General features: G+C 52.6%; 1 protein-coding gene across 7 annotated transcripts in view; it reads left to right on the plus strand.

The window, feature by feature from the left end:
* Positions 1–20,608, plus strand: part of NTRK3 (neurotrophic receptor tyrosine kinase 3) — a 397,694-nt gene that overhangs the window by 296,942 nt on the left and 80,144 nt on the right. The gene's annotated exons all lie outside the window — the stretch shown is intronic.

Raw genomic sequence — 20,608 nt, forward strand, 5'->3', positions numbered from 1 at the left:
TATCTAATGGTGAGAATTCCCCTTCCTATACCTGTCCCTCATCTGTAGACTCTTCCTATTACCACTATCACCACGTAGGTAACCGCTGAGTGTCATTATCAATTATGTATGAATAACCATCTGTAAACAACTATGAAATATGTTCTTGTTTTTCCTCCATATTTGCAGTATATCATACATATCACTCTACACTTTTTGGTTTCCCCCTGCCAGTTTCTTGAAGGAAACCTTATTCTTTTTCTAGAAATAAATACTATTCCATTGTATCGGTGTATCAAATTGATTTAATTTCTTCACAGTATTTTCTCTTACAAGTAACTGCGATGCCTTGAACCTAAATATAATATTAATACAGGACCAAATAATCCCAATAGGCTATTGGATCCATCTGATTTGTATATGCAGCCCATATGTGTACTGTCAGTAGTAATATATGAGAATGGGGTGCCCCGCAACCTCAATAAATAGTGGGTCATAGCAGGATTTTTAATGGCTGGATAATGTTTCACTTTGTGGATATGCCGTATTTATTTCATGTATCCCCGATATTTGGAAGCTAGGATTCTTCTGTTTTATTTATTCAGTTCTTAGTGAATAAGAGAGCGTGTGTTTCAGAACTTTTGGTAGCGAGGCTGAACGAGGTGAAGGGTGAAGGCAGCCCCCCAGCAGGGCACTGTGCGTCACAGCGTCACTGCCTTGTGGCCCATGGCAGATACCCCTGGGTATGTAAATACCCAGCCGGTACCCAGCAAATGATCTTTCCAGACAGCTGTCTTCTTGTAACAGAGAGTTGACATAGGAAAAGCCATCTCTTTCTGAAACATGATGGCTTAAAATCCCAGGATGCAAATTTAGTGAACACAGAGGTCATTGGTCATTACCTTTTCCCAGGTGACTTTTGAGTGCTGCCCACACTCCCATCGTGTTCTTCCCCAAAATGCTCTTCTGGTCAGAGCCTTACCAACTTTTAGGGCTGGGGTTCTGAGCTGCACAGTTCAGAAATGTTAATGGGATTCTGAGCGAAGCTTCTAATCTCATATGTCGTACAGATGGCTAACCAAGCGTGGCACTTTGACTTTCTCAAGGTCAGGGTGAGGGTTGGGAGGCAGTACCCATGTATCCTGACCTCCTGCCCTGGCCTTTAAGCAGGAGGCCTCCTGGGAACACACTGAGTGGGACATGACAGTAGAGATTGAAAGCGGCTGTAAAAAGGCCACAGACAGTTCAGAGCGAGGCATTTCCAGCCAACCCGTTGATCTGGGCACTAGGCAGAGGAGGGGCCCAAACTGGAGAGAAGTCAACGCGTTGGAGCAAATTCAAGGAAATAGCAACAGGAAATACGGAGGGGTGGAGATTGATCATAAGATTATCCAAATCTGCAGCCTTTTTGCTCAAACGGTAGGTATGTTTTCGCTCTTGCAGCTCTCAGTGGTGACAGCAAAGCCCATGCTGGGCTTCCAACATGCCATCTCCTCTTTTTCTAAAAGGGTCCTTAGTGTCCTTGCAGGGGTGGGCATGGGACAGAAACTGACAAGTAGGAGAAATTTGCCCTCCCTTCTGAGTTCCTGGGCTCTTGTCTGCTGGAGATGAGGTCCTAGGGGCAGAGAAGGTCCATGGACAGCACAGCAGATGATACAGAAGAAACACAAATATGTGGGGCACAGACGAGCGTAAGGGGGTGGTTATTAAGGATCGAGATCTGGTAGCAACAGGGAAGGGGAAAAAAAAAACTGAGCTTGGGAGGAGCATTGAAGTCGAACCAACAAGTGCAATTAGGTTTGTGTCACTTCCTACAGCCCAGGCAAGCTGTTCATTGGTCATCTGTCAGAGGTGGCTGCCAAGATGCCATGTGTATTCCAGGATCCCTGGGTGTTGGTCCTTTCTATCTGCCAGGCTGAAGGAGGGACAGTGGATGCCAGCCCTGGATGCCCGCTCAGGCATGTGTGGCCCACCATATGAGGCTCTCTGGCATCCTCCCGGAAGCCAGGGTAGCTGGGAATCAAGGAAGTACAGGATGGGAAGGAATTCGAAGAGACTTCCAAGCTCCCTCCCCGCGATGGGATTGCAAAGAAGCAGTTGCGGGCAGTTGGAGCAGGCGTTAGCTGTTGATGGCCAGGCCAGAGGGAGGCCAGTGGCCTTTCATCGCTCATTCTGTCCAGCCATGCCCTTGGCAGGACTCGCCCCAGCTCCGGAAGCAGGGGCCCTCGGGGCGCCACGGTGCCCAGCCGGGAAGCGGCCCTGCCTTGCAGCCGCTTCGAACGTGCTCTGCTCCCGCCCGCCTAACTTCTCCCTCCCCCTCCTCAGTTCCCGTTACAGCTGGCATGCCAGTGTGCAGACTGTTAATGCTTCGGAGCCCGGCACGGTGGGTGCTTGATAAATAGTTGTTCATTTTTCCAAAGTTACTCGCGAAGGCATTAATTAAATACTCCTTTCCTTTTTAAAGATCTCCCAGCAAAGAGCGCTTCCAGTTTCTCTGGAAGTGCGCCCATACAGCCACCTGAGGTTTCTTATGCCTCAGTGACACACACTCCCTTAATGATGTTCAGTGATTTAATGAGCGCGATTATTTACTGATGGCAACTTCACGCAAAGGGTGGGGCTGCGCATCAGGGTTGCAAAGATGATTCACGTGTGGGTGCCGCTTCATGGAGAGGTGGCTGTGCACGACGCAGTCGTACATGACCTTGTGATCAATCTGTGTGTGTCTGGGCTCCCTGGAATTGCAGAATCCTGTGCGGAGCCGTATCTGGCAGGATAAGTGATCACCCTCTTCGTTCTTAGCAAGATGGCTAAGGGTGAGGGAGCTCAGATAAGCTTTGGTCAGACTGTGAAGGGCTTTTGAGGTTCACCGGCATCGAGTGAGGACTAAGAAAAAGCCGTTTGATTTGGGCATCAGGAGATCGCTGTGAAATTGTGACGGGTGGGTCTCAGGGTGAGGTGATAAGGGTGCAAAGCCTTGAGAAATGAGTAAGCAGATGAAGAATGGTAGACAGCACGAGTAGTGAACTACCCGTGAGTCTGGTAATGAAGGGGAACACGGGAGAAATTTCCAGGGGGAAGCGATAGGGTCCCTGAGTGCTTTTCATTAATGTGGGGGGATGCTTTTTATTAGGATAGGAGGAACCTTATCCTGTAGATGAGAGGTCAGCAGGAAGGAGAGACTTAAAGTACCAAACAGAGGTAAGTACTAGTTGGGCAATATTCAAAAAGTAGACGGAAAAAGCTGAGGACAAAAGCTTGGGTAGAGGGATTAACCTTGGAACAAAGAACTCCATCTAAGACCAGAGGGAAAGCTAAAAATGAAGGAAGTAAAACTGAGGAGAGGCAACTGAGGAAATTTCTATTTCCTTAGCGAGGTAGAAAACAAAGGCATTCAGGACGGAGTTGGTTTATAGCGGGGGTAGTTTTTCTGTTGTCCCCTTGGAAGGAAGTTCTGGGTCACTCTTGTTGGGAAGGGGACCCAGATATTGATGAACTTTAATTCATAAGGGGGGCAAACCCTACCTGTTTTCACTGCAGTGAGTTTTGGCTGATCTCAGTTTCTCTGCCCTTTTGACTTTGCCTGCATCAAAGCCAAATTTTGGGTCTGCTCCTCACTTTGCCTAGAAGGATGCAGCCAGGGAAACGCAGCAGACGACATTCCTTCATCCTTTCCCACCGTCCCGGGAGCTTGACTTGACCCCATACAAGGATCCCTCCTTCAGGTGTCCCAGAGATTGAGCCAGTCCCACGCCCTGCCTCTTCCTAGCTGTTACCCTTGAAGAGGTTCATGGGGCCCACCTAACTGCAATGTAGTTGAGGACTTTCCAGTTCAAGAAATGGCCCTTTTTGTTGGCATCTGTGGTTTAATGGGTTAATGCTGTGATCGAGCCTAAGCCTGAGTGTAGAGTCTCAGGTTGAGTTGGATTTCAGGAGAGGTGGAGAACTCGAGGTTCTGATGTTCAATAATGTTGACGTTCTTGAGTGTGCCGATGGGATCTATGCAACTCAGAGCTGTGATTTCCTTCCTGCTGGCCCTGCCCTGGTTTAATAACTAGCACATCTGCCTGGGTTTCAGAATTCGGTTCGGCTGAAGCTGCCGCCACCTTGCCTGGTATTGTATCTCCAGTCCTCCCTCAGTGTTTTCAGGGTCACAGGACCCTAGGTAATAACGATGATAAAACCCACCAAGGCACCCACTGATCTGTTCAACTAATAGGTGTTGAGCTACTGGGGTACAACAGTATTGATGGAGACCCCAAGGAGTCTTAGCTTTTGCACAGCTGGTTTTCCACTGGGGAGCCCAGATGATAAGCAGATAGATAAATGAGTCGGTAAGACCATTTTCCAATGGCAGCCGTGCTGTGCTATGCATGAAAATTAAAACAACGTCCTGGGATAGAAGTGACCCCTTTCAGTTGAATGGCTACAGAGTGGGCACTCGGGGACAAGTAGTGGCTGCTGTCAGGCTCTAAAGTGTCATCTAGCTTGAAATGTGTGAGGTGAGAAGGAAGGGCAGGAGAGGACAGTGGAGGGGTGGGTGGGTGCAGGAGGAGGGCTGGTGATGACATCAGGGGTAGGCAGGATCAGATCCTGTAAGCAACGACAGAGCAAGCTTGCTTTTCATTCTAAACTCAGATTTGATGTAGGGGAGGGATATGAAGTTTCCTTCTTTGCTTTTTATTAAAGGTGACCCTGGCCGGCTGACCGTGTTCCAGAGTGGGGGATTTGGGACGGGAGTGAGGGACGGGGGGAGAGAATGGAAGCTCAGATAGGGGCCCATCACCTGGATGAGAGGCCATCGTGGCTTGGATGAGGGTGAAGGTGTCAGGATGGGAAGAAGGGGATGGGGACAAATTTAAGACATGTTTGGCGGCTGCAGTCGACAGGATTTATTGATGGCCATTGGTGGCATGTGGGAGAGAGCCATCAAGGAAAACTGGTGGCTTGGGGGGCTTGTGTCACGGAGTGAAAAGGAGTGCCATTTATACACAGGAAGGCCCTGAAAAGGGCAGGTGCTGGGGTGAAAAGCATGATTTCTCTTTCGGCCGTGCCACACGTGAAAGACCAAGCAGAGAGGGTGGGGAGGGATTTGACAACGAGGATGACTTCACAAGCCAGATGACAGCTGAGCATCCTTCGAGCCCCACCCCACACATTCATTCCCCTCCCCCACCGTGTGTCCAAGGATGTCTGGGGATGGGGAGGCTGAGATTGTCTTGCCCTTCTTGTGAAAACGTCGGAGTCCCTGCTTTTACCAGGTTGGGTGACATTACAAGATCTGCATGGATCACTGATCTGAATCTTCATCCCCAATATGTGAAACATGCCTTTTGTTAAATGTTTTACGCTCAGAACATCACGCATACGTGAACTTTGTGTGCAGAGAGTGGCTTTTGCGATAGTTTTGATATTGTGTGATAGCAACACAAAGCGGGAAATACTGAATCTTAGACGTTTCTGTTCTGACAAGTCCTCCAGCCGCCCTGCCGACGGGCCACACCCATGCTACCAGGCTCCCCTTCCTTCTTTCTCGAGGTGTCCTCCCAGGGAAATCCAGTCACCACGCTTCAGTGTCCAGAGCAATGTCATGACTTCCTTGCTCGACACGGGGCCTGTTTCTGCATTTACGTAGATGAATTCATGTGCTCCGCTAGGTGATAGGCATCTACTTCCGGTCCGGTCTCCAGCAGACTGGAGAACTAGTCCGAGCTTCCGACGTCTCCGTCTTCTTTCATGGTGTCTGAGAGGCAAAGGAAGCAGTAAGAAGATTTATTTCTCACTCACGTGAAGTGTGTCAGTCCTCCTGAAAGGATAGAGTGACTGCGTTTAGATTCGATGTGAACGTTTACTTCCTCTGAGCTAACCCAGTGGTGACGTAGCCACTACCATGTGCTGAGAGCTCCTTTTGCTCGAGCCTGCTTTCCATACGTGGTCTCATTAAATCTTACAACAATGCCATGGTAGAAGTGCTCCTATCAGCCCATTTCACAGATGGGGTAACCAAGGCTCAAAACGGTAACACAGCTAGTGGCAACGGAGCCTGGGTTTGAGTCAAGCCCAACCTCTTAATGACGTCATACAACCCCCCACAGGGAGGGTGCCGCCCGTTGAAATGCTTCCTCTGTGGGACTGTGGTCACCAGGGTGATGGAGATCTCGATGATGATGATGAAGATGGCGGTGACAGTGACACTTAATGACGCTCGCCTGATTTAGGTACTGTAATGTACACATACTGAGACACTTACACTCAACACGCTTCTTGTTTTTTTAACGTTTCTTTTTGAGAGAGGGAGCGAGCAGGGGAGGGGCAGAGGATCCAAACAGTCCCCAAGCTGGCAGCGCAGAGCCCGACGCGGGGCTCGAACCCACGAACCTCGAGATCGTGACCTGAGCTGAAGTTGGACGCTTAACCAACTGAACCAGCCGGGCACCTCTATACTCAACCCACTTCTATGAGGCAGGCATTGCGATTATTATGTCCTTATTTTATTTTATTTAATTTATTTGTTTTTTTAACAGACGAAGAAACGAACAGCCGGAGAGTTAAGTAACTTTCCCAAGGCCAGAGAACAAAATGATTGACATAGACTGAATCTGATCCCAGGCAGTCTGGTTCCATACGTTGTGTCCAGCAGTGCTGGCCAGAGCCAGTTTGGTTAAGGAGGCCATAAAACCCACCACTGTGCCTCAGGGACAGGAGATTTCTAGGCACAACCAGAGCGTTGAGGTGTGGTGGTCAGAGCGAGGCCAGCTCTCCTGGGAGGCTTTCCCCCAGACCACCTCCCCTTCCCTCCACCAAAACATAGAGCCGCACTGTTTACTAGCACCTGCAGTGACTTGACACACGCATTTTTATTGCTATTGTTGATGGGCGACAGAACTAGAACGTTTTCCATCTGACTCTTGCGTGAAAGTCATTTTAACGTAGATTTTCACATTCATACGTGAAGAAGTTGAGGCTCAGAGAGAGTTATCGCTTTCCCCCACAGCGGTCTCCTCGACTCCTCTAGACCCAGTTAGATGCACCTTCCAGGGCCCCAGACGTCCTCTCCCTGCTTCCCCGTGGGGCTCATCGCACTGAATCGCACTGGTGACTCACCTGCCTTCCACGCTGGACCACCGAGCCCCCGAAGAGTGTCTTATTCCCCACGGCGCCCCCAGCACAGAGTCGGGTTCCTGACACACGCTGTAACTCAATGCACGTTTGTTGAATACGGTGCAGAATGGGTGAATTATGTGACCCCTCGGCAAGGAAGTGGGGGGCTCCAGTTTCCATCACTGTCAAAATGACAGCTTTTGTAGAACTGGCCTTTTATCTGTCCAGCTTCGCCACGGGGCAGGGGCTGGGGTGGGCTGCACCTGCCAGGTAGGTTTGGAGCATGGGTTTCTTACCGGGCCCGGCACGGGGGGACGTTTTCTGGCTCTCTCCATGCCCGTCTTAGCCAGGACCCAGGCACAGAGCGCTCACTTGCCCGTGTACTTTCAGCCACTCCTACGACTTCATATGCCAACATAAAAGCTACTCCAAGTGACTTCCACCTACCGTGAGCTTATCATGTGTTGCCCTCCAGCTTCCCTGTGCCTCGCCATGTCCCCAGGTCTCCTGACCCTCTGTAGTAGACAGCAGATGACAAACAGCCTCCGTAAGCCAAGCGAACGGCCCCATTTGAAGGCCTATAGCCTGGAGCGATCAGAGTTTTCTGTAGCCGAAAGTGACAGGCAGGGGTTTCTGCAGACAAATCCCTGTTTCAGGTGGACAGATGCAACAGGTGTGTTTTTAGAGGAGGGAAGACCTTCGAACGTATGCTTGTCTCTGAGTGCACCAATGCCAAGGTGCGTTAGCGTTTGTGACGCAGCCCAAACTGAACAGTCTTGGGGAAGAGAGTAGAAATGAATCGTCGGGGACACCTGGGTGGCTTAGTCAGTTAAGCATCCAACTCTTGGTTTCGGCTCAGGTCATTGATCTCACAGTTCATGGGTTCAAGCCCCACGTCGGGCTCTGTGCTGAGTGTGGAACCTGCTTCAGATTCTCTCTCTCCCTCTCTCTCTGCCCCTCCCATGCTCGCTCACGTGTGCACGTGCTCTCTCTCAAAATAAATAAATAGACTTAGAAAAGAAAGAGATGAATCGTAGTCTCCGCGCTCGCTGGATGCCTTCCACTGTCCATCTCATTCGCTTACAGTATCTGAGGGGGATCACACTCAGAAGAGACGTCATCTCAGAGAGGTTCAGTAAGATGCCCAGTGTCACACAGCCAGTCAGTCGGTAGCAGAGCTGCAGTAACACCACCTCTGAGGCCTTTATCCATCATGGCGTCAGAAGCGTCTCGTCACCCCCTGTTCTTCCATTGCCCACAGGGCCAGAAAACTGTATCATCTCGTGGTTCATTTTTCCTGCCACATTCCCGGGAAACCTGTGGCCAAGGAATTGTGCTTGAGAAGTAGAAGGGCTTATAAAACAATTCAGACCCCCTGAAATCACGGTGGCTGTCAGGAGCTTACGAATACACTTATAGATGGTTTTAGTTATTAATCGGTTTCTTTCGAACATCCGCCAAAGTACAACAGAAGAGGCCGCACACCAGGGGGACAGCATGCCATGACTTTTCACGTGTTAAATCAGTAATCGTGAGCACTACCCAGCAAATTCCATTTACCAAATTCTGGTCTGCCAGAGACCTTTTTGGGGGTCTCCTCGTTTCCATGAGACATTTGTCAAGTGGTTTTGCTCCATTGCAGATAACATTTTTTTTTTCCATGACTGCTCTTCGATCCAAATACTTAATTCCTTCCTGATTTTATAACTTGGATTTCCTCATTCATTCTGCCTAAGTCACGACCCAGAGTAACTGGAGATTCCCATATGTTTGATCTCACATCTCATAGATATGGAAACGTTGTACAGGATGACACCCATGTGTAATTGTCACAAGACACATTTGCAGGACCAGGCCATACTGCCTGGTCATTCAGCTTCTGCATTTTCTGTGCTGAAAGTAAAAAAAAAAAAAGGGCAAATTCCCAGAGAAGAGACTCAGAGGAAAGGGGGCCATTTTGTAGGGTAAAGAGCTGGTGGGGGAAATGGCTTATCTGACTCAGTTCCTCTGGCTTTAGTCTGTGGGTCCAGGAGGGGCTGTGTAAAGGGACCGTGCTCCAGGACTGGCGTCTCCCAAGAGCTGGCAGGAGAGGGATGGCAGCCTGGCCTGTGGGCCCTGCTTGTGCTTTGTGCTGTGGGGATTGTGGAGGTGGGGGGGAGTTTCAAGGAGCCCTTCACGCCTGCCTGGGGAGCCTGCAGTGAAGATCTATTTCAGAGAAAAACAAAGTACATGTATTGGAAAAAGTCGGGCAGGAACAGAGGAACCTGCAGAAAGCAGCTAAAAGCAGGCCAGGGATGAAGGTCAGTGACCCACATGGGCACAAGGGACAGGCGGGCAAGGGGGTTGGAAGGGCTTGTTTTCGGAGAGCGAGTGGAGAACGGGGCAGGTAAGCATCAGGAGAGGAAGATCACCGAGGTCTGTGGTAATGATGAGCACAGGGGACAGAGGGTGTGTAGATGTGACCACACCGAACAACAGTCTTTTGAAAAATGAAAGGGGAGGAGTCCCCAAGGCCAGTGGGAAGAGGGAGCTGAGGTCCACCCGCAGGCAACGGGAACATGGCTGCTAGCCAGGCTCCTGAGTCTGTCTTACGTGGATTCCTGAGGTTCGTGCCCTTGAGCCCCCATGTTGGTGTTTTGGGGACTACCCAAGAGTGCCCAGATCTAACCATGACAGCTGGCCACTTGTCAGCAACACAGATCTAATGATGTTCAGTGACATCTCCAAATTTTCCACTGACGTTGGTCCTAACAGCCATTTGACCCCCACTTTCTGGGATCTTCCAAAGGACCGGTAAGATACCATCCAAAGCCCAAATGTCTATGTGACTCTATTTCTTTTGGCGCCAAAAAGAACTAGAAAGAATGATCTTCTGATCCAAGGCACCATATAAGTGTTGCTGATGACTTTACGGGTGCCCCAGAAGCAGCTTAAAATGTGTGGAACTTGGATGGACCTCACCTTAGCCACCGAGCCCGTGGAGGGATTCCACGGGTCAGGTGGTACCAAGCATTCCTCCAGTTCCAACTTTTTCTCTGTTTTTGGTTTGTTTGTGTTGTTTTTGTTTTTGTTTTTTTTGTGAAATTACGGGGCGTGGGGGGGGTTCAGGAGACAGGCCAGGAAGCCACCGGCCAGTGCGTTTAACATCTGGTGTGGGGGAGCTCTTGGAAGTCACCTCAGAGGATGTGGTGGGGAAAACACCTGGCAGAGCGAACGGGCTGCGACAGGGGAGGCTCGGATCCGGGAGTGTGGAGGCCGTGCGGAACGAATCTGCTGGCTGCTCTGAGCACGGGCTACCCACGCCAAGGGCCTGCGTGGCGGGGACCCGTGGGCTCTGGCCTCTGACCTTGAACCCGTCAGATACAAGGCTGAAGACAGTGAGGACCTGAGCGGGAGGCTTGGAGAGGGGGAGGCGCCTGGCAGATACCTCAGCTCTGGGAGTGGGGGCTGGAAATGGGAACATCCCCTTGGAAAGGAGCCCAGCCGCTGACTCCCCAGGTCCCTTACAGCCTCTGCCGTCCGTGGAGCTGAGCTTCGGGGCTCTGCAACAGTCTGGCAGAACAGGTGTGGTCAGGTGAAGGAGAGTCTGGCCAGGAATAACGGGGTGGCCTGGTGGTGAGCCGGCAGCAAGGAGCACTCTGTTGAGGGGGCTAGGAAGGAGGCTGAGCTGAGCAGGGAGCACCGAGGGAGCTGTCGACCCCTTGGGCAGGGGCGGATGTGGGGATGAGCAGGTGAGGTTTGTCACCACAACCTCTCGGAGCAGACAGGAAGCAGGGTGACCAGAGCCACTGGGAGGCATCTCCTGCATCCCGCGCCCCCAGGCGTGGAAGTCCTCTCAAAGAGGGCATAGGTATGACCTAGACGGTTCCAACTGTGTCCTGAGTTTAAGCCCCGCATAGAGGAAAGCTATTTCTTGAAAGACCCTGAGGGCCCCAGAAGGGAAGATGCGTTTCTGAATTCCCAAGGCCTGGGTGTCCTGCCTTCCCTTCCCTTGGGAACCGCACTCACCTTCTCTCAGACTGAGCCCTCCTGCCTCCTGCTTTAAGCAGAATTGAAGTTGAACCTTTGTAAAGAAAGGCCTCCCACAGGGCCCTAAGATGGGGCCCCATGGCCTCACTGGGAGACCTGTTCACTTCCTAGGGTTGCCTAAACTGAAATCTTCACTGAGTTCGTTGCTCAGGGAAAGAATGGGAGCGCACACACTTCTGCAGGCCACGGGGCAGCAGCAACCTGGTGCAGCTGGTGAATGTGGGAGATCTAAGGGCTGGGCCCTGTGCCCACAAATAACCCAGGGTCCTGTGCCTCAAGATACCCAGCGTATATTGTGTAAAAACCCCCTCCTGGCCTTTGCTAAGGTCATTCGCTCTCTCCAGTGAGGTAGCAAGCATGTGCTCAGCTTGTTTTCTGTGAGCTGCCTGGGGTGAGTAAGCAGAGGGGGGCCCCAGGACACCTGTTTCTGCACTAGGCATAGACAGGCTGAGGGGATAGTAGGATCTCGAGGAAGACTGGGAGGAGATCTGATGGAGCGGGTGGGATTGGAGTTGCCTGGGGGGCACGGGCTGATTTCTCCTGGTGGGAGCTGGAGAAGAGTACCCAGCTGGAGGTACGGTGTGGGTAAAGACGCTCGGGCGTGAATCCATGACGTGAGCTCAGAGGACAGTGAGTGAGCAATCCATCCATCTGTTGGACCTATTTTATGCATCTATGTAGGGAATTTAGGAAGAAAAAGCCTGGGGATTTGGGCCAGGTTCTCAGGTTCTCCGAGTTCTCAGTAGCATACCCAAGACTACCCCGAAGGCACTGATGCTCTGGGCTAATGCGATTTGAGCACCTGCTTTGTGCGTCTGCATTGTTCTAAGCGTTAACACCTCTTGTGTCATTTGCAGATACAACAATGCCATGCAGTTGGCACTTTTTAAAAATTATTTCAATTTTACAGGTGAGGAAATTAAGGATTGGAAAGAGTAAGTACTCAGAGATCATGGAACGTTTGAGGAGGGGGTGAGTGGGAGGAAAGAGCTGGCATGCTCCCTTGTGAAACTTTACAGTCATTAGTATATTTAACACACTTTGGACACATTACTATACACAGAGTATGCTATGAACCCTCATGACGATTCATTGAGTGGGGTATTTTTAAAAATTTGTTTTAATGTTTTTATGTATTTTGAGAGCGGGAGGAGAGACAGCATGAGCAGGGGAGGGGCAGAGAGCGGGGGAGACACAGAATCCGAAGCAGGCTCCAGGATCTGAGCTGTCAGCACCGAGCCCGATGCGGGGCTCGAACTTGTGATCACGACCTGGGCTGAGGTCGGACGCTCAACTGACTGAGCCACCCAGGCGCCCCGAGCGGGGTATTCTCTTAATTTCACTCGTGAAAACGGTGAAGCTTTGAGACGGGCTTAGAAAATTGCCAACTGCTGCCTCCAAAAATGTGTTGTTGAACGTGAATTCATACCCACTCCTGCCTCATTCACCTTGCTCTTACTGCTGGTGCTTACTTATAAGAGGGCCCCCTTCTGTCCTTTCTTCTTTTTGTGCTCGTTTCTGTATATTTGGATGTATCGTTGCCTCTGCCTACACAAATCTTATAACGCCCGTTCCTCCCCACCCCTGCGTGAACGGGTTCGGCTTCCTCTTGGATGTAAGGGAGCTGGTCGTCTTCGAGGCCGACGGCGTGTTCTGTGAGTGGGTGGCTGGTCCTCTGGCCCACCTCAAGGCTCCACGGTGCCCTGTAGTCTGTGTCTTGGCCTGGAGCTGCAGACCGGGAAGGTACAAGCTTGAACAACTTGTTTGCCGGTGAAAAGCCGCAATGCCACAAGATGGACTTGGGGGGCAGAGTTAGATGCCCAGGCTGAGAAGCCAAAGCAGCATCCCTGGGCAGCTGCCGGCGGAGGAGGGCCTCTGGGGAGACTGAGATGCAGACCGAGCCCCTCGTATGGGCATTTGGAGTGAGAGTTTGTCACCGTCAGGTTGCAAAGGAAAGATCCAGGCCAGAGGAAGGGGAGAGGATGGGCGCCAGGCAAGTTGCTGGAGGGACAGATTTCCAGTTGGAGCCTGAGTTTCATCTTTCAGCACCTAGCTGCTCAATTCCAGATGCTTTCCTCGGGGAGCTCCTTTGCTCTTTACTCTCGGGCAGTCAGTGCTTAATGAGAGCCAGAGGGGTCCTCTCACCATGGGATGGACCAGCGCGACACGTAGGCGAGGCCAGTGGGCGCACAAGGCAGACTTGGCTAGGGAGGCGCATGGCAGGGGCCCCCGGGTGTCAGTAAACGCCTGAGCTCGTGGGTGCAGCTCCAGGGGCAGCACCTGCGGGCAGGGACACATCTGAACTTTCCTCCCGCTGTCTCCTGAACTTCTTGTGTCAGGAAACGTGAGCTGGAAATCACCCCAGAACAGACAGTCCTCTGCTGATCCTCTCCCTCTGCCGCTTCCAGAAACAGCAGGGTGTCTTATTTATTTATTCATCTTGGTGGGAACACGGCGTCTCGGCGTCCTAGCCCCCTACCTCCAGCCTCGGGGCGCGCACGTGCCCCCGAGGGGAGCCCCGGCCTACCCTGAGCTTCCTCACATGAGACCGCAGAGCCCCGCTGCTTAGACGGAGCGCCCAGAGGGAGGGTAGGCATGTGGGGCTCCACGCGGTCCTGGTGCCATGTGGTCCTGGTTCCCGGGGCCGGTCGTGGAGCCAGGACATAAATAAGGCTGCTCTTTGCAACTTCCTGGATCCTCTCCCGTTCTCACTCATCTCTCCTTTCTTTTTACTGCTCCCTCTGCTTCCCTTCTTCCTCCCTCTTTGCGGTGTTCTCCTCGCCGGAGTCCCCGGCAATGCTTCCAAGGGAGTTCTCGTACATTCGTGCATTCATCAGATATCTAGTGAGCACCTGCTGTGCATTGTGCCCGCTGCTGGGCTCAGCATACCGACTTTGACAACACACCTCGTTGCTCTTTGACTTGAACACCTGCCAGCACCCTTTGCCGAGCCCTCGCGCTGGCCAGGGGAGCCCCCGTCCGGCTAGATGAGCCGTAGGATGGGACGCGGACTGGCCAGCAGAAACCTCAGGTTCTCACAGTCCGGTCAACCTCATCCCAGGGCAGCAACAGCAGCAGACAGTCCTTTTCCATATCACTGTTACCCACCCCCCACCCCCCACCCACGTTTGCGGAGTAGCCAGAGGCAGATGCTAAATTCTAGACCTCCAAGAAAAATTCTGCAGCTTTCCTTGGGCCGGCTCTCCAGCCTTTGAAACGTCTTCTCTTAGACCGATCCTTGACACGAACTCAGGAGGCCCTCTTGTTTTCCTAGCCCGTCAGTCATCTGGGGATTGCTTCGCGAGAGTGGCTTACTGGGATGGGTCAGCCCCGCTGCGCTTTTCCGTCCAGGCGGAGGACTGGCCGGGTCAGCTGCGGCCGGCGCACAGGGTCTGCCTCTGGCCAGGGTGCACGCTTCCCTGGCTGTGCTCTTAAGCAAGACCAAAGGGGAAATTCGTTCCTCTTGCCCCGCCGCCCGGCGGCGTGAGGCCACATGCAGCCAGTGGGGCCATGAGAAGCAGAGAGGACGGGTCTGGACTGGCAGGCAGAAATTCCTACCTCTAGCGAAAGCAGGCGTCCTGCCCTCTCTCGGCAGTCTCCTTCCCCCTCCGAGATTTCAGAGCTGACCCTCCGTCTCCCTCCTGCCACTTCAAACACCCACCGTTGGAGCTCCGGGAATGTTATTCTTCCATTTAAAGACATTCCATTTCATGTGCAATTAAATGTGTGGTATTGAATTGATGTTTTCTTCTGAGCATTTTTGGCAGCCTGAGACCCTGGGGTCCGGCGAGTGCAAATTCTCAGAGATTCTTCATTCCTCTCTTGTTCCCTCTTCCCCCCTTGCCTGCCAAGAATCTCCCTCCTCCTTCACCACACAGGCGCCCTCAGGACTTACCTTGTAATGTGAGAGCCCCAAGGCTGTCGAGCCCCTCTGTTCTTCTGTGAGGGGGCCTTGGGTTTCTGCCTTCTGGTGCCAGCCTCATCTCCAGAGGCCGTCGTGCTGCCCGTGTTGAGCTCGGAGGGTGACGGCCGAGGGTGGCGAGAACAGGTTCCACTGGAAATGATTCTGTGTCTGTCCTTAGGGACGGGATTGGTTTCCACCAATCACAGTTGCCGGTTCAGAAAGCAGCACCTTCCACGAGGGTACAAGTGACAGAGGTGAGGGGGCTGTCACGAGTGACGGGGAGCAGGGTGGCACTGGACTCTAGAGTCTGATGGGCCACCTCTACCAGCTGGGTGACCTTGAGCGTATTGCTTTATCACCTTGAACTTCAGCAGCACGTTGTGTTTAAGACAGCTGTGAAGGCAAGACCACACGTTGCACACTGCATGGTGCCTGGCTCGGGGTGAGTGCTCTATTGACGGAACTTATTTTTATTATTAGTAAGGGCACCAGGGGTAACACCATAAGCTAAGAGACAAGCACAGAGTGAGACAGAGTTGATGGGAGAAAGTTAGGAACCGGGTATGACAACGGGCCAGGTGAGAAGGGAAGGCAGGGTGGTCAGGAGAACCCATCAGGCTTCAGCTAAGGGCTGAAGTCCCTTCGGGCTGCTGGGACGGCCTGCTCCTGAGTCCCTTAGGAAACAGCCTTCAGGGGAGGACGGTCTGGGTGCTGCCTGGGTGCACGCCCTCCTAGAACAATCATTAGCCAAAGCACCGAGGTGGCCAGTGGACTTCCGCTAAAACATTCTGGGTCCGACTGAGGGAGCATGCCAGCCTTTGGGCGCGACTTTGCTGCTTGACATACAGCAGAGTCAGGACCACAATTATTTATAACCACTGACCCTGGGAAATCTGGGGTTTTTCCCCCTACCGATCAATAGTCATCTTTACTAGGTGGCTGTCTCTACCTTCGATGTCTTTATTCCATTGTCTGACCAACCTCCTCCCACAAACTATTTTGGACTCTGGAGAAGGAGGAGGTTGGACATGGTGGTGGCAGGCTCGGACAGGCTGCCGCCGGCCCCCTGAGTCAGTGCTGAGGGCCCCCCCACCCAGGAGCAGCCTCAGCCATTTTCTTTCGGGAGAATATCTTGACCCCTCTTCAGGTTTCTTTCCAAGTCACTGTTTTGTTTACAGTAGACTGAGCTCTCAGGTGAAACGAAAAGCCTGTAGAAAGGAAGGAACACACTTGCGTTAAATGCCCATCGTGTTTCAGATCGCTCCAATTACCTCTCTTATCCAGAAAGTTTAAACGTGTCCTCCTGAGAACTCTGCCGAGTGGGTAAGTCACCTACCCATTCTACAGATAAGGAACGAGAGCCTGAGGGTGGATGCAGCCCAGTGAGTGGCAGGGTCAGCGTTCAAATACAGACCCCTCTCTTTTTCCAAGTCCTCGGTTTTTCAGCCACACCATTTTGGGGGGTTTTATGCCTCGTCTTCGTCCCTGGTCGGCAGCGCTGAGTAATGTGTATGCCTGGCACATCCCTGTTTCCCCAGAACGTGGGGCTGACAGTGGTCACCTACATCTCTGGCCATGTCTGTCTGTTCGGTGGACCTGTGTAGGTCACAGAAGGCACTGGGTGAGGCACCTCCCCCAGGGGAACGTGGCGAGGATGAGGGGGTAACCACAGTCTGCCCCCTGAACTGTACGGGCTCCGAGACCTTCCGTACCGAGGTGGCTGTGACCTGCTTGGGTTCGTGATCTCGCCCTAGGTCAAGCTCACTCCAGATCTGGAAGACCTCACAGCAGGGAGGCCCATACATATGGTATAAATATCTTGGTCCTCGCTGCAGAGGAAAACTCATGGAGCAGTAACCGAAACCCAGAAACCCTCATTCTGTTCTGTCTGATGAACCAGTTGTCCGGCGGGAACGAGAAACCCTACGGATGGCTTCCTTTGGCAGACCCCAAGTGGGGGCTCTGTCGAAGAAAGGAGCTAGGGAAGAGTCAGGCCAGAAAGTTCCAGGAGCCCGCGACATCTCTCAAAGACCCCTCCTACTGGGCACCGGCCCCCTGGCTCTCTCTGTAGCAGCCCCTCCTTGCTAGAGAGTGGGAGGTGTTCCCACGGCCTGGGCGGTGCATCCCTCTCCCTCCTCCTCCCCTGCCAGTGTCCCAGCGTCTGAGCCTTGTGACCCAGACTCTGCTGGGCCAGCCAGCCAGGCAGTAAAAGGAGATTGATGCCCTCTCCTCCTAGGAGAATCCATCACTTTTTGGCATGCGGGTCAAATGGCTTCACCAGAGGCAGCTCTGAGCAGCACTGTGTGAGCTAAAAATAAGCACAAAAAGGGGCCCAAACAGACACGAGGACGTCAGAAATGGGAATGGCTCACTCCAGCCATCCCCAGGGCCCGAGCAGCGCCCTCTCCTCCCACACTCTTCCCATCCCACCCCTCCTCCCCCGAGCCTCTGGGAAGGTGCACCTTCCTTTTGCCTTGGGTGATAGAGTCCAGGATGAGCAGGGTAAGAGGAGTCGGATAGGGTTGGAAGAAGGGAAAGTGGAGGGACGACGTTCTGTGGACGAGATGATCTTGGTAGCCATGAAGTAGGGTAGGATGGAAGAAAGGCGTGGACGGAACGTGAGCTGGGGAGCCGTATGAAGGAGGGAGTCCTTCCTTGGCCACTCTCTGGCCTTGTGAACTTTAAGAAGCTGCCCCTGCTTCCATTTTCCCATCCGTGAATGGGGCACAATAGCCCTTGTCTCCGGTGCTTATCATCAGAATTGAATTTGACCAAAGAGTAGGATTGGCCATCGATTAACTTCCCTTTGCCCTACTTCTTCCAACTTAGGTGTGGGGTGGGGGGCAGCTGCTCGGATGGTGTTGTGGAATCTTGAGTCTTATTGGCTCATGGGGCTGTCCACGCGGAAGTGATTTGCCTTATGCATTTGGCCCAAACCCAGCCTCTCTCTGCGGAAGCCTCCAGGTGTCTTGTGGAACTTCTTACCACCATGGCTGGTGGGGGGGGGGGGGGGGATGGTGTTCTCTCCTGGGGGAGGATTTATGGTGGAATGGAATCTGTTTTTATTTTCCATTCCTCCCGTTGCCCTTTCTAGATCTCCCCTCCCCCTTTGTGGACAAAGCTCAGGTATTACTCTCAAAATACTTCTCCCTGAAGACAACTAGAGTGAGCCAGGCCTGTTTTATTCTGAGCCACTGGGTGTTTCCAAGTCTTTGGAAAAGATCCGTTTGCAGATTTGGGGAAGACACTTGGGTCCGTGGGAGGCTTCTGCTTCGTGCTTGCAGTAACGTGCTTACCTTCCCCCCTGCCCCCCCCCCCCCATGACTGTGCAAGGCCCACGGCTGTTAACGCTGCCCCCTCCCGTGGTTGGGGCTCCATAGCTGCTGCCACACTGTCAAGTCCTGGGATGTGGAGGGAGAGTTGAGAAACGGTCCCCTCTTTGCCGCCTCCACCTGACTTGCCCGAACCTTTCAGGGCCTGTGATTCTTGCTGCCGAGGGTGGGAGAGGAGGGAGCGGGCTCTGAGACTCGGAAGCCGAACACCAGAGCCTGCTCTCTGTGGAGCCCCCCCGTCCTTCCGTGTTCATCCTGCTCCCGGCTACCATGAGTGAGGAGAGCTCGCAGGGCTGGTGAGGTGGCCCAGCCCGGAGCTGGACCAAGGGACCCAGAGATTTATATACTGTTAGCTTTGCCTTTATGGGGGGTGTGTCCGGAACATAAGGAGGCGAGAGAGGCATGATCATCATCACATGCATGAGTAGTTGAGGCCCTGAGAGGGACCTTGATGCAGCCCAGGCTGCACAGCTCGGCGGGGAGGAGGGGCCTCTGGTAAGTCCAGGCTTGCAGGCCTTCGGATGGTGAAAAATGGATACAGCATTTGTGGACACACGACTGTCTGTTAGGAGCTGGCCAATTCCTCCCCTTCCCATGCCCTCCTGTTCCAGTGGTTCTCAAAGTGGGGTGCCCGGACCAGCAACGTCAGCATTACTCCAGAACTTACTAGAAAGGCAAATTCTTAGGCCCCGACCTAGACTAGCAAATGGGAATCTCTGGGAGAAGGACCCAGCCATTTGCTCTAACGAGCCTTCTAGATGATTCTGTGGCAGCTCAGGTTTGAGAACAACACTGCCCTCTTACAGTGCCGAGGGAGACTGGGGTCTGGGGTGGGGTCTGGGGCCAAAGGGAGCTTGTCCCTAGTGGTTTGGCCACTCTGGCCTGTCCTGATGCTCTGGATTCTAGTCCCGTCTCAGCCGTCAGCTGGGGACTCCTGACTTGTCCCTTGTTTCTCCTGCTTGTAAAATAATATCCATAATGATGCAACACTTAAGAAGACTTAAGGAATTACAAACCTTCATACGCAATGGCTCGTGTAGTAGGTAAGTAGAACTTGTGTTATCTTCCCACACCCATTTTATAGATAAGGAAACTGACTCCTAAGATGCTTTGTGAGGCGCCCAAGCCCATACTGTGTGGAGGATCCAGGTCTCGATCCAGGTGCCCCTGACCTCTCATTCCTTACCAGTCCTTGCGATGTTCAGAAGTGCAGACGTGGCCTTATAAAGCTGCCTTCCCAGCCCATTTCCGCTCCGCGGCCACGCCAGGATGCTCACCTTGCAGGACCCCGTGCGTCATCACTAGTCACCCGGGAATGATTATGCCGTGATGAGCAGATGGCCTCCCCCGAGACAGGTCCTGACCTCCCATTTTGTCTCAGTGGGAGACTCTTTAGCCTTCCCCTTCAAGGCCGACAAATACCACTCCTCAGAGGCTAAGAAATAGCAACAGAGGGTGTAAAGAAGGGAACCAATTTTTAATTCCCTTGTTGCGAAGACTGGGGCAAAGCCCTGCAGAGCACGGCAGCCACCTGGCAGTCACGTGGCCCGTGAGGAGTGGCCACCAGCCGCTGGGAGCCTGCAGCTCTGTCTTGCGGGGGAGGAGAGAAAAATGCTCTGTAAATGCTTCCTCCCACAGATCCGCGGGTCATCTGGGACACCGTGGGGAGACCAAGAATTCTGATAGGAAAAAACAAAACAAAAACAAAAACAAAGAGGTTTGTATAGTCTATTCTGAAAGGAATTCCCAAGCCAACCAAAACACCAAGCAAAGCCTTGCAGCCACCCTCGTCTGTTCCTGTCACATGTGTCCTCGCTCATGGGGACTGTCTGCCATAGTCCTCTGTCTTCGGTTTTCAGTTTGTGACAAGGTCATTTGAGACAATCCTCTTTCCTGGCTCTGCAATGCTCTTTGTAGTGTTAATACAGATGTTTAGTGGGCTTCTGCTGTTGCACAGTTAAGGGGAAGGTCAGTGAGCAAACCTCTGGCTTGTGCCTTACATCACTAGCCCCCTGCTCGTTCTATTCCTTCGTAGCATTCTTTCCAAGTAGATGGGACGGCTGAGGTGATATCTCTGCTTTCTCCTGGCGGGTGGACTTAGCCTGCTGAATTAGTGGAGGGGGTCACGGCTGTTCTCTGCCTGGACCGTGGTTCTGGGACAGTGTCTGGATTTGGCTTTCATGATCTCACTGGTCTTCCAGAGGAGAGGGATTTGTCAAGTAAAGGCTTCCCCCAGATAATTTTAGCTGCCACAGAGTCATCT

This window comes from Felis catus, chromosome B3 (genome assembly GCF_018350175.1).
Source record: "Felis catus isolate Fca126 chromosome B3, F.catus_Fca126_mat1.0, whole genome shotgun sequence".
Taxonomy (NCBI): domain Eukaryota; kingdom Metazoa; phylum Chordata; class Mammalia; order Carnivora; family Felidae; genus Felis; species Felis catus.